The sequence below is a fragment of the Nicotiana sylvestris genome, chromosome 10, assembly GCF_000393655.2.
Source record: "Nicotiana sylvestris chromosome 10, ASM39365v2, whole genome shotgun sequence".
Taxonomy (NCBI): Eukaryota; Viridiplantae; Streptophyta; class Magnoliopsida; order Solanales; family Solanaceae; genus Nicotiana; species Nicotiana sylvestris.
Window position 1 is genome coordinate 99,145,375 of NC_091066.1, and position 9,668 is coordinate 99,155,042.

Below are 9,668 nucleotides of genomic sequence, written 5' to 3' on the forward strand. Positions count from 1 at the left end.
GTTTCAATAGGTTTGTATGATGCTTTTGGACTTGGCCGTGTGTTCGGATCTGATTTCGGATAATCCGGGAGTGTTTCGACACATAATGTTGAAAGTTGGTACATTGAAGGTTTTCCAGTTCCTTAAATTTGGTTCGGAGTAGACTTTGGCATTATCAAGGCTCGTTTGGAATTCCAAACCAGGTAGTACTCATGCATGGTGATTTATTACTTGTACACAAAATTTGGTTTATTTCCGAGTATTCTAAGTATGATTTGGCACGTTCGAAGTAAGTTGAAAAGCTTGAAGTTCATAATTTGATTCAACTTGGTTTACGGGTGCGATTCTTAGTTTTGATTTTTTTATGCATTCTGATGGCTCAAGTAGGTATGTATTATGTTAATGGACTTGTTGTACAATTGGGCAGCATCTCGGGTGGCTCGAGTGAGTTTCGGACAACCCAGAGCTAAGTTTAAAAATCTGCCACTACTGGTTTTGGTTTCCTTCTTCGCCATAACGGAGGTTGTGTCGCATTTGCAAAGAAGGAATTTGGGGAACTGGAAAAATTTTCTTCGCGTTCTGATACCCAATCCGCAGGTCTGGAACCTACAGCCTTTGCGTGCGATAAAGGGCCTGTGTTCGCATAGGGAAAAGTGGCTTGGGAGGGGGGCAACTTTGTTACTCTTTGCGTTCACGAAGGGCACCCTGCGTTCAAGATGAATGATCTTAGGACTTGGCAAGGTTTTCCTTCGCGATTGCGAGGCTTCATCCACGATCGCGAAGAAGGGTCAACTGGGCAGAGACTTGTTTTTGTTTGACCAAAAAGTGCAACTCATTGGCTCAGCTAATTAAATTTTTGTATTAAGGGGTTAAACCTAGTTAACAATAATATTTCTAGATGTGATTTATGAATGTGTAACTAACATGGGACATATCTGTAAGAAACACAATAATGGTGTGCAACAATCATTCCAAGTAAAATGAGTAATAATGGAGCATTAAATAACAATGAGCAACATTAAATGACATTCAAGTAAAATAAAGGAATGATTCACCCAATAAAGGAGGAAATATATGTTATTTCTCCTAACAATGATGAATGACAAATAGATCCTTGAAGATTCGAATTATCCTCGGATCTGGTAGAATGTATGGAATGATGTGGACAAGAATCTTGGTAAAAAAGGGGTTGTTTGTATCTTAGTTATAGAGAGAATTTTTTAATCAAAATATGTTCTTGCAAATGAATATCCCTCCTACATCATTGTCTCTCTCCCTCTTTATATGAGACATATTCCTAACAAATCCTAATAGTACAAGTGTAGAAAATATCCACTAGAATATTCTCTTTAAAACTTTATTTTGAAAACTAGTTGTTACAGCTCTGTCAACGGTTCTCGACCGTTGTTGACGCCTCGACCATGAATCTCGCTGCTTCTTGGTCGACCTCAACTGATGATGGCTTGAAGAATCTTCCTTTAGCATTATCGTCTTAAATACTTTAGGTTAGATTTTGACCTATACAGTTAGTCCCTCCGCTTGTTGAGGCTGGCCTCAGACGGCCTTGATGAGCGGACTCTGTTTGTCGTGGTCGAGAAGAGTGAACGGGTGCGTCAGGTTGCGATGTTTGAGATGAGCTGGCAACGTGGCCTTTCGTGAGCTGCAACTTTTGGAGTCACTTCGTTTCTGGATCAAAGTGACGTCATGACGTCATGCATCATTATGGTGTGTTTTCCCGATGTTTTGCATCGTTTCACGGGTGTTTGTTGATTGGATTTGTCGCTTCGATACTGGTGCTAGGTAATGATGGCATAATTTCTTGGTTTCGATGCTTGAATTCTAATAAATAAGGATATGATGTCACACACTCGTGTTTCACAGATTTCCCATATCAAAACCTTATGCCCTCTTTTTCTTGTTCTATTGTTATCCTCTTCTCCTGCTCTACCAATCTTCGTTTCTCTCAACTTTCCATTACTTAAATACCCTCTCTTTCTTCAGAACTATGGTTAACATATCTTCTGGTCCCAGCAAGGAAAACAACCCGGTCCCCTTAGCGATGGTTTTGCCTCCCCTTGCGGAGGGCATCTCTATTGCTGTTGAGGATGAAGACTTCCCTATGGTGGAGGAGATAGTTCCTCGTGGTGGGAAAAATAGGTTTGATTTTACGAAGATGCCTGATGTTGAGCCCGAGGTCTTTGAGTCAGCGATGAATGAGGCTAATTTATTAGACCTTAGGGTCAAATTCGACATTCCCGCTCGCATCGAGTTAGTCCATGTAGAGTGGGATACGGTACAGGTCCACCGCCTTGGGTATTGTGCGTTCTACGCCTACCCCTTCCATGGCGGCTACACACTTCCCCTTCTCCTATTGGAAGAGGAGTTTTGCTGTTTCTATGGCATTTTCCTAGCTCAGCTATCACACCCCAACCTAGGTGAGGCGTGGCTGGAACTTTGTGCCGTAAGCAAACCACTTTGCAACTCTTGAATGATGGACGTAACCCAGAACATACATAGGACAACATGACTGCAACTCGTAATATATTGTAGGCGGCCAAGCATTATATCGGCTAGCCATCATACTCAAAATATTAATACATGTTCGGGCCGAGAAGGGCACTATAAGTATCAATACTGGACAACCCAGAAATAAAATATAATTAATGGCCGATGAGGCCACAAATATACTATACCTACTGATCCTATATCTAGAAACCCTCTAAGAATATCTGACATCAAAATATCATCAGGATAGGGGCCCGGCCTACCTGTAAGTCTATAACAAAATCCAATATCATGACCTCTAGACTTGGCTATACTCCGGAAGAGATGGAGTCTTACCTATTTCCCGCTGAATATCAATCCTGTCTACTTTGAGGGCTCGTAAAACTGATTACTTGCACCTGTAAGCATGAAGTGCAGCGCCCAGCAATGGGAGATTAGTATAATGAGATTTACCAAGTATGTAAGGCAGAAAGAAATACATATAAATAAATTATGAAAACTGAAAAGCATGAATGAATACAACAATAGTTTGCTAAATGATAAGAATAAGAGTGAGCTTACCATGTACTGTAGATCGACTTACTAGATCGCTATCACTTGGACCACTTGGTTCTTCAATCTGATTGAGAAAACTCAACCTATCATAAGATTCTGAACTATTTTTATCAACTATGGCTCAGTGATCTCTTGTTGCATCGTTGTTGTTACTTATTATAAGAATACAATGTGGCTCTTATGCCTAACAAGGTAGACCATCCATAAGGTACACTACAACACTACTATCTGGTGGCACGTATGCGTAGCAAAGCAGACCGTCTGTATGACTCAAAATATTTGGGTCGGACTATGCGTACACATGGGACCGTCCATAGCCAACCTTTATCTTACCTATGCGTTTCATAGACCGTCCATATGTTAACCTTCATTATCCCCCTATGCGTTCATAGACCATCCATAGGGAACATACTTATGCATAAATAACATTACAACAACATGCAACTATCAATATCTTACAAGCTAGGTACTCGTGTCTATAACATAAAATACTTTTGGTAACTCTCAGTTCATATTCGGAAACTTTTAATACCTACTCATTAGCTTTGAGGAAACCCATAACTACTCTTAGATTTACACATCCATCATGACATACTATTATAAGGCTTTCGAGATTCGTATAATCTTGCCTTTACAAATTCATTTGGTACATCGTAGGGCTTGTATTTCATATTGTTTCAAGCGACTCATCACATTCGTCAACTCAATCTCTACTTCCTTTAATGTATAGAATATAATTACTATTTCCACATGCGTATGATTATTCTAGTTAGTAGTACAATGCGTTTCATAACTTATGTGACCTTACGTTCTTCTACATACGATCTATTCTTCATTCGTTAGTTTTCTCATTTACATCCTTTAAATTTAGGGGGGGGGGGTTTGTTAAGAAACTTATCACATCTCTTAATTTACATCTCCCACTCTCTCTTATTAGCATTAGGGATCTTCTGATAGCTACCTTCACTAACCAACAAAAACTACTTCGGCCATTTGATAAGATAATAGGCTCTATTCATATTTTCTACTCGTGAGCCAATTATAATTTACCATTAAATGAAGGCTATACTTCTCGCTGTAGACTCAACATAAGTTCCTTGAGGTCTCTGCTTATTTCTAGGAATAATCCATGGATTATAACTACGAGTAACTCATTTCTTATCTATATTCACTTTTGAACTATTAAAGGCTCTTAACCTGTCAACATAGACATACGCTAGGACTCGTCCCCTTGAACCTCCTAAAAGGGTGACATCACTACAGAAGAATAAAGGGAAAGCCTTACATACCTTTAAGTCGATCCTTCGACTAAGATGGTGGGAAGGTCTCCTCTTCAACATAATCTACACCAATGAAATAACACTACTATCAACAATAGTAACACATCAACTAGCTACCATGCGACAAGCTTATTCTATGGCAAATCAGATAGCATCTCCCCCGTTTCTTTCACCTCCCTCAAGGTCACAACAATAAAAATAACAAGTAACCCTTAATCCATATATCCAGCAGCTTGACAATACAAGAACTGCCCAACAATACAATATAACAACAACAATAGGGCCAACGTTAAGCTTAGGAATAGCTAGCTTACGATACATCGAGCGACAAGCTCGGTTCTCAAAATGGCAACTAAACACTAATCTACACTTCTTCTTCTCATAAAGTTACATATTAAAAACACACACACACACACAAATACACACACACACACAGATATATATATATATATATATATATATACACACACACACACACACACAAACGTCGTTTGACCATCAATTCATAACTTCTAGCTTCAAACAACATACCTAAGGTTTAGATATGATCAAACATATGTAGAAGAGAAGAGATTACCTTTAAACAGCAAGAAAAACTCCAAGAACAACCCTCCTTAAACTTGAAAGAACTCACAACACATCAACAATATCATATAAGTGATCTCCACCACTTCTACAACACTTTTGATGAAGAACTTTGGTGGTTTGGCATTGGATTTGTGTATGAATCTTTAGGATATGCTTAGAGAGAGTTTAGAGCTTCTTGGAGGTATAATTTTGTCGAAAATGATATTTAGAGACCAAAGTTATCACTTTATATAACAGGGTAAGCTTCCATCGACTTTGTGGGTCCCAAGGAAGCTGTTTGTGCAGTCTTATAAAAATGCGAATATCTCTCTATCCGACATTGTATCGATGAACGGTTTAATGCATTAGAAAGTAGACTCTTAGATCTTCAAATTCACGGGTGTATCTCCCCATAAACCAAAGTATATTTATAGAAAAGCTCAGTGACATTAGACCAAAATTTAGGTCAAATTATAATTGTAACTTGCGACAACTTTTGCCCATGTTTTGTTTTACGACTTGTTTGACTTAAAAACTAAACATACAAATATTATATGATTCAATCACCTTAAAATATGAACTCCTTAGGATTTTAAGCACTCCTATTTTACCCCAAAATTAAGGGTTATAACATCTTCGATTCATTTAACCTCCAACTCTCACAATTATTCCTTTACACTTACTTTAACCCATCATTATCTTTGTAAATGTACTTAAGCTTTCTAGATTATATTGATTCACTTAAGATGCATTGAATCATGAAAGTATGGGGTGTTACATCATCTCTCACCGAACATCTACAAGCTCATTAAGATGCTTACTAAGTATGTTGAATTGGCCGGGGTCGGGATCACACTTCGGCATTTGATGCATCACTTTGCCCCTAGTTTCTATAGGGGGACAATGTTAAACCTTCGCCATCGAGGGGGGGGGGGCAAGTTCCTGGTGATGAAGATGGACGACAAGGCGAACCATCAGTTCTGGCACAATTTTTTCTTCGTCAGAGTCGAAGATGTGGTGACCAACACAGACGACTTCCCTAAAACATGGAATTACACTCGTAAGTGTCTAACTTCTCTTAGTTAAGGCACTTGATTTAATTGCTTAGTAGTGGGTTCTAATCTCTTTCTCCTTTCTTATGCAACAAAAACTATGCCTCCTCCTTTGGTCGATGACATTTCTGATTGGGTCGGGCGGCTCCTCCCATACATTATGGGAATTCGTGAATGGCTGAGCATTTTTAAGAAGTTTGGGCCTGATCCCTCCCTAACTGGTGAGTTTCTTCATTTTGGCCTCTTAGTCGCTTATCTCTTATAGTTTGCTATGCTGATCTTCTTTTCTTTTGCGCTTCTTTCATTTCCAGCCCGAGGGCCTTCGAGGAGGTCGAAAGCTCCCCCACCTGCATTCTATAAGAGGAAAGTTGCTTCCTCTTCGACCTCTGCCCCCTCTAAGACTGCGGCTAGGTTTGCTCGCTCTTCGATTCTACCTACAGCTCCTTCGGTCTCAATTTCGTCATCTACGAATATTCCGACAGCGGAGCCTCTAGCTTCCCCTTTGTACCATCTTGTGGAAGAGGAGTTGAATCATTGCCAAATGAAGGGTACTTGGTGTCCCGTTAGAAGAGGTCAGTGGATGTTGGCGATGGGGTTGTTCGGGCCGTAGATTCTATAATGGATGATTTCACCCTCCATGAAACAACGACCATATTTCTTAAAGACAACGTCGAGCTAGATTCTGAGGTTCCGAGATCAGTCAAAGTTTTTGAGGGTTTATCCCTTCCTTCTACGACAATGGAAGTCAAAGGACTAACCGCTAGGGTTTCTGATACTTTGTGGCAAGAGGGGCTGTTGACTTTGCAACCAGTCGATGATATTTCTTTGCCGTCTGATGGGAGAAATAAAGGTGTTTCCAATTATGATTATGTGATGGGTTCAGACGTCGATGCCGTTGAACTAAGGATGATGAAGGAGGGGTTTACCTAACTCTAGGTGAGGTTGGATGGGTCAGCGAGGACTATTACAATCCCAATGAATCATGATATTTTGAAGAATACGGAGAATGTATTCCCCCATATCGGCCCTCTTTGCTCTGACGTAGAAGGTGAAACCCTCAAAGAGCTTGGCACGTTGCTCTATCGAGGAGCATAGCCGGCCTTACCCTCAGGGTGAGTATTTTGGGGATTCATTTTCCGACTAGCATTTTGTTGTGTTTTATCTTTGTTAGTTGGCGTCCTTATTTTTTGTTTCTTTTTCTTATGTTTTTAGACCATGATTTTGGATATTGAAAGCTCTCGAAGGGAGGAGGGGCATAATAAAATTTTTGAGAAGTTGGAGCGCAAGTATCTTGAGTATCACGATAAGCATCGGGGAGATTCTCCGGCGTTTTGGCGAGGGCAGCAACTTGCAGGCCCTTCGTGATTAGTTGAAGAAGAAGGACGACGAGCTGGTGAGGGTCATCGTGAAATGCAATATCCTTGAAGGGACATTGAGAGGCAACGAAGAAGAGCTCAAAGTCAGCAAAGGGGTTGAAGCCAAGTGCATCAATCTCCAAATCCAGGTGGTCTCACTGTTTGCCCAGCCTGAGGAGTGTCAATTTAGAACAGATGCTCTCTGTGTCAAGGTCACCGAGAAGGCAAAGGATCTCGAGAAGGCGAAGTTTGTTCGATCAGAGGCTCTAAGGAAGGTAGAGGCTTTGGAGGTCGTGATCCATATTCTTTGTTCTGAGCAAGAAAATGACTTGGAGACGGCTAGGCTTAAAGAAGAGAGGCTTGTTGAGAGGATTGGAGAGCTGGAGAAAGAGGTTTCTGGCCTTTACGACCAAGTTACCGGTTTTGAATCCGAGAAGGCCTGATTGCTGGCTCAGCCATCTTCTTCCCGTACTTAAGATTTTCCTAATATTCCTTACAACCAAGTTATCGTTTTTGAGTCCGAGAAGGCCTGATTGCTGGCTCAGCCATCTTCTTCCCATACTTCAAATTTTCCTAATATTCCTCGAGAGTTGTACGAGGAGTGGATTCACGCCGAGGACCAGTTGGATGTATTTTGAGAATTAATGATGGTGAGAACCATTTCAGAGGTCGTCTTCGAAACTACTCGTGTTAAGGCTCGTGAAGCTCGAGCCGCTTGCGAATATGACCCCGCTACACCGGAGGGCGGCGATGATGAAGAGGACAAAGGTGTGGATCGGCTTGAGTAGGAAGCTTGGTATGACGTTGTGTATCCTGATGGTGAAGACAACGATGATGAAGGTGTTGAAGGTCGAGGGGGCGACGCTTTCGAGGCCTAAGGTGGCCAGTAGTTTTCTTTTTTCGACCTTTTTGTATATTTTTGTGTGTAGTTGTTGGCGTTTTCATGAGCCTTTGTAAAAACAATATTCTAAGTATGAAATGCCAACTTCGTTATTTGCCTTTGATACTCTTCCTATGGTTCGTGTTTGTATGTTTTTTAATTCTGCCGCTTGGTTGCCTTGATTTTCTAGCCGTGATCACTTAATGGTGAGTGGCGACCAGAATTTGGTGGGCCGGTAGGTGTCGGTTCACTTACTGGGTGTTAGTTCGACCAAGGTCAAACATAACCTAAGTTTAATTATGGCTGAGGTCCAGTAGGTGTTGGTTCGAACTTGGTCGAACATAACCAAACCTTAATTATGGCCGAGGGATAGTAGGTGTTGGTTTGAACAAGGTCAAACATAATCTAAGTTTAATTACGGTCGAGGGCCAATAGGTGTTAATTTGGACAAGGTCGAACATTACTTATGTTTAATTATGGCCGAGGGACAATTAGGTGTTAGTTCGAACGAGGTCGAATAGAACCTATGTTTAATTATGGCCGAGGGCCAATAGGTGTTAATTCGAACGAGGTCGAACATAGCCTATGTTTAATTATGTCTGAGGTCCAGTTAGGTGTTAGTTCGAATGATGTCGAACATAAATATCACACCTCATTTTTCTACACCCGGAAGGGGTATAAGGGAGTTTTTTCCAATTAAAGTGACAATCGAAACGAGATTAATTATTAGATTTAGAGTCGCCACTTTGGATGATTTATGGTGTCCCAAGTCACCGATTAAATCCCGAATCGAGGAAAGATTTACTCTGTTTTACAGTCTGCGAAATACAGAAATTCGGATAAGGAATTCTGTTAACCCAGGAGAAGGTGTTAGGTATTCTCGGGTTCTGTGGTTTTAGCACGGTCGCTCAATTATTATTATTTGTCCTAATTATCTGATTTATTAGACAATTTAAACCTATCTGCATTTTTAACTTTCAAACCGCTTTTTAGGATTTATGAAATTATTTCTTGAACAAGTTACAATTGTCGTACACTTGTTTGTTTGGTACACATTGCGAATAGTATCACGGGAACCGTACCCATGATCTAAAACATGTTTAATTTATTAATAGGATTAAATTGTGGCCGGGTCGCATAAATGTACCCCCGGATTTTAGAAATTAATTGTCACAACCACGTCATGGGAACCGTACCCGTAGCTACGATAATTTATTTAATTAACGCGCCTAAAGCAAACTACGAGATTTCAAGGCATTTTCTACACTAATTAAGATATCGATGTGAGGGCCATAGACTAGGTGATTATATGGAACACCTCAATTTTATTAAAGGAAATGCATTCAACTAAGTGAACTACAAATATTCATATTTAGAGCTAATTTGAAATTAAGTATCACAACTATGTTAGGGGAACCATACCCGTAGTTGTGATGATTTAATTATATGCCTAAAGCAAATTACGAATGTTCATATATTGTTCATATCCTATATT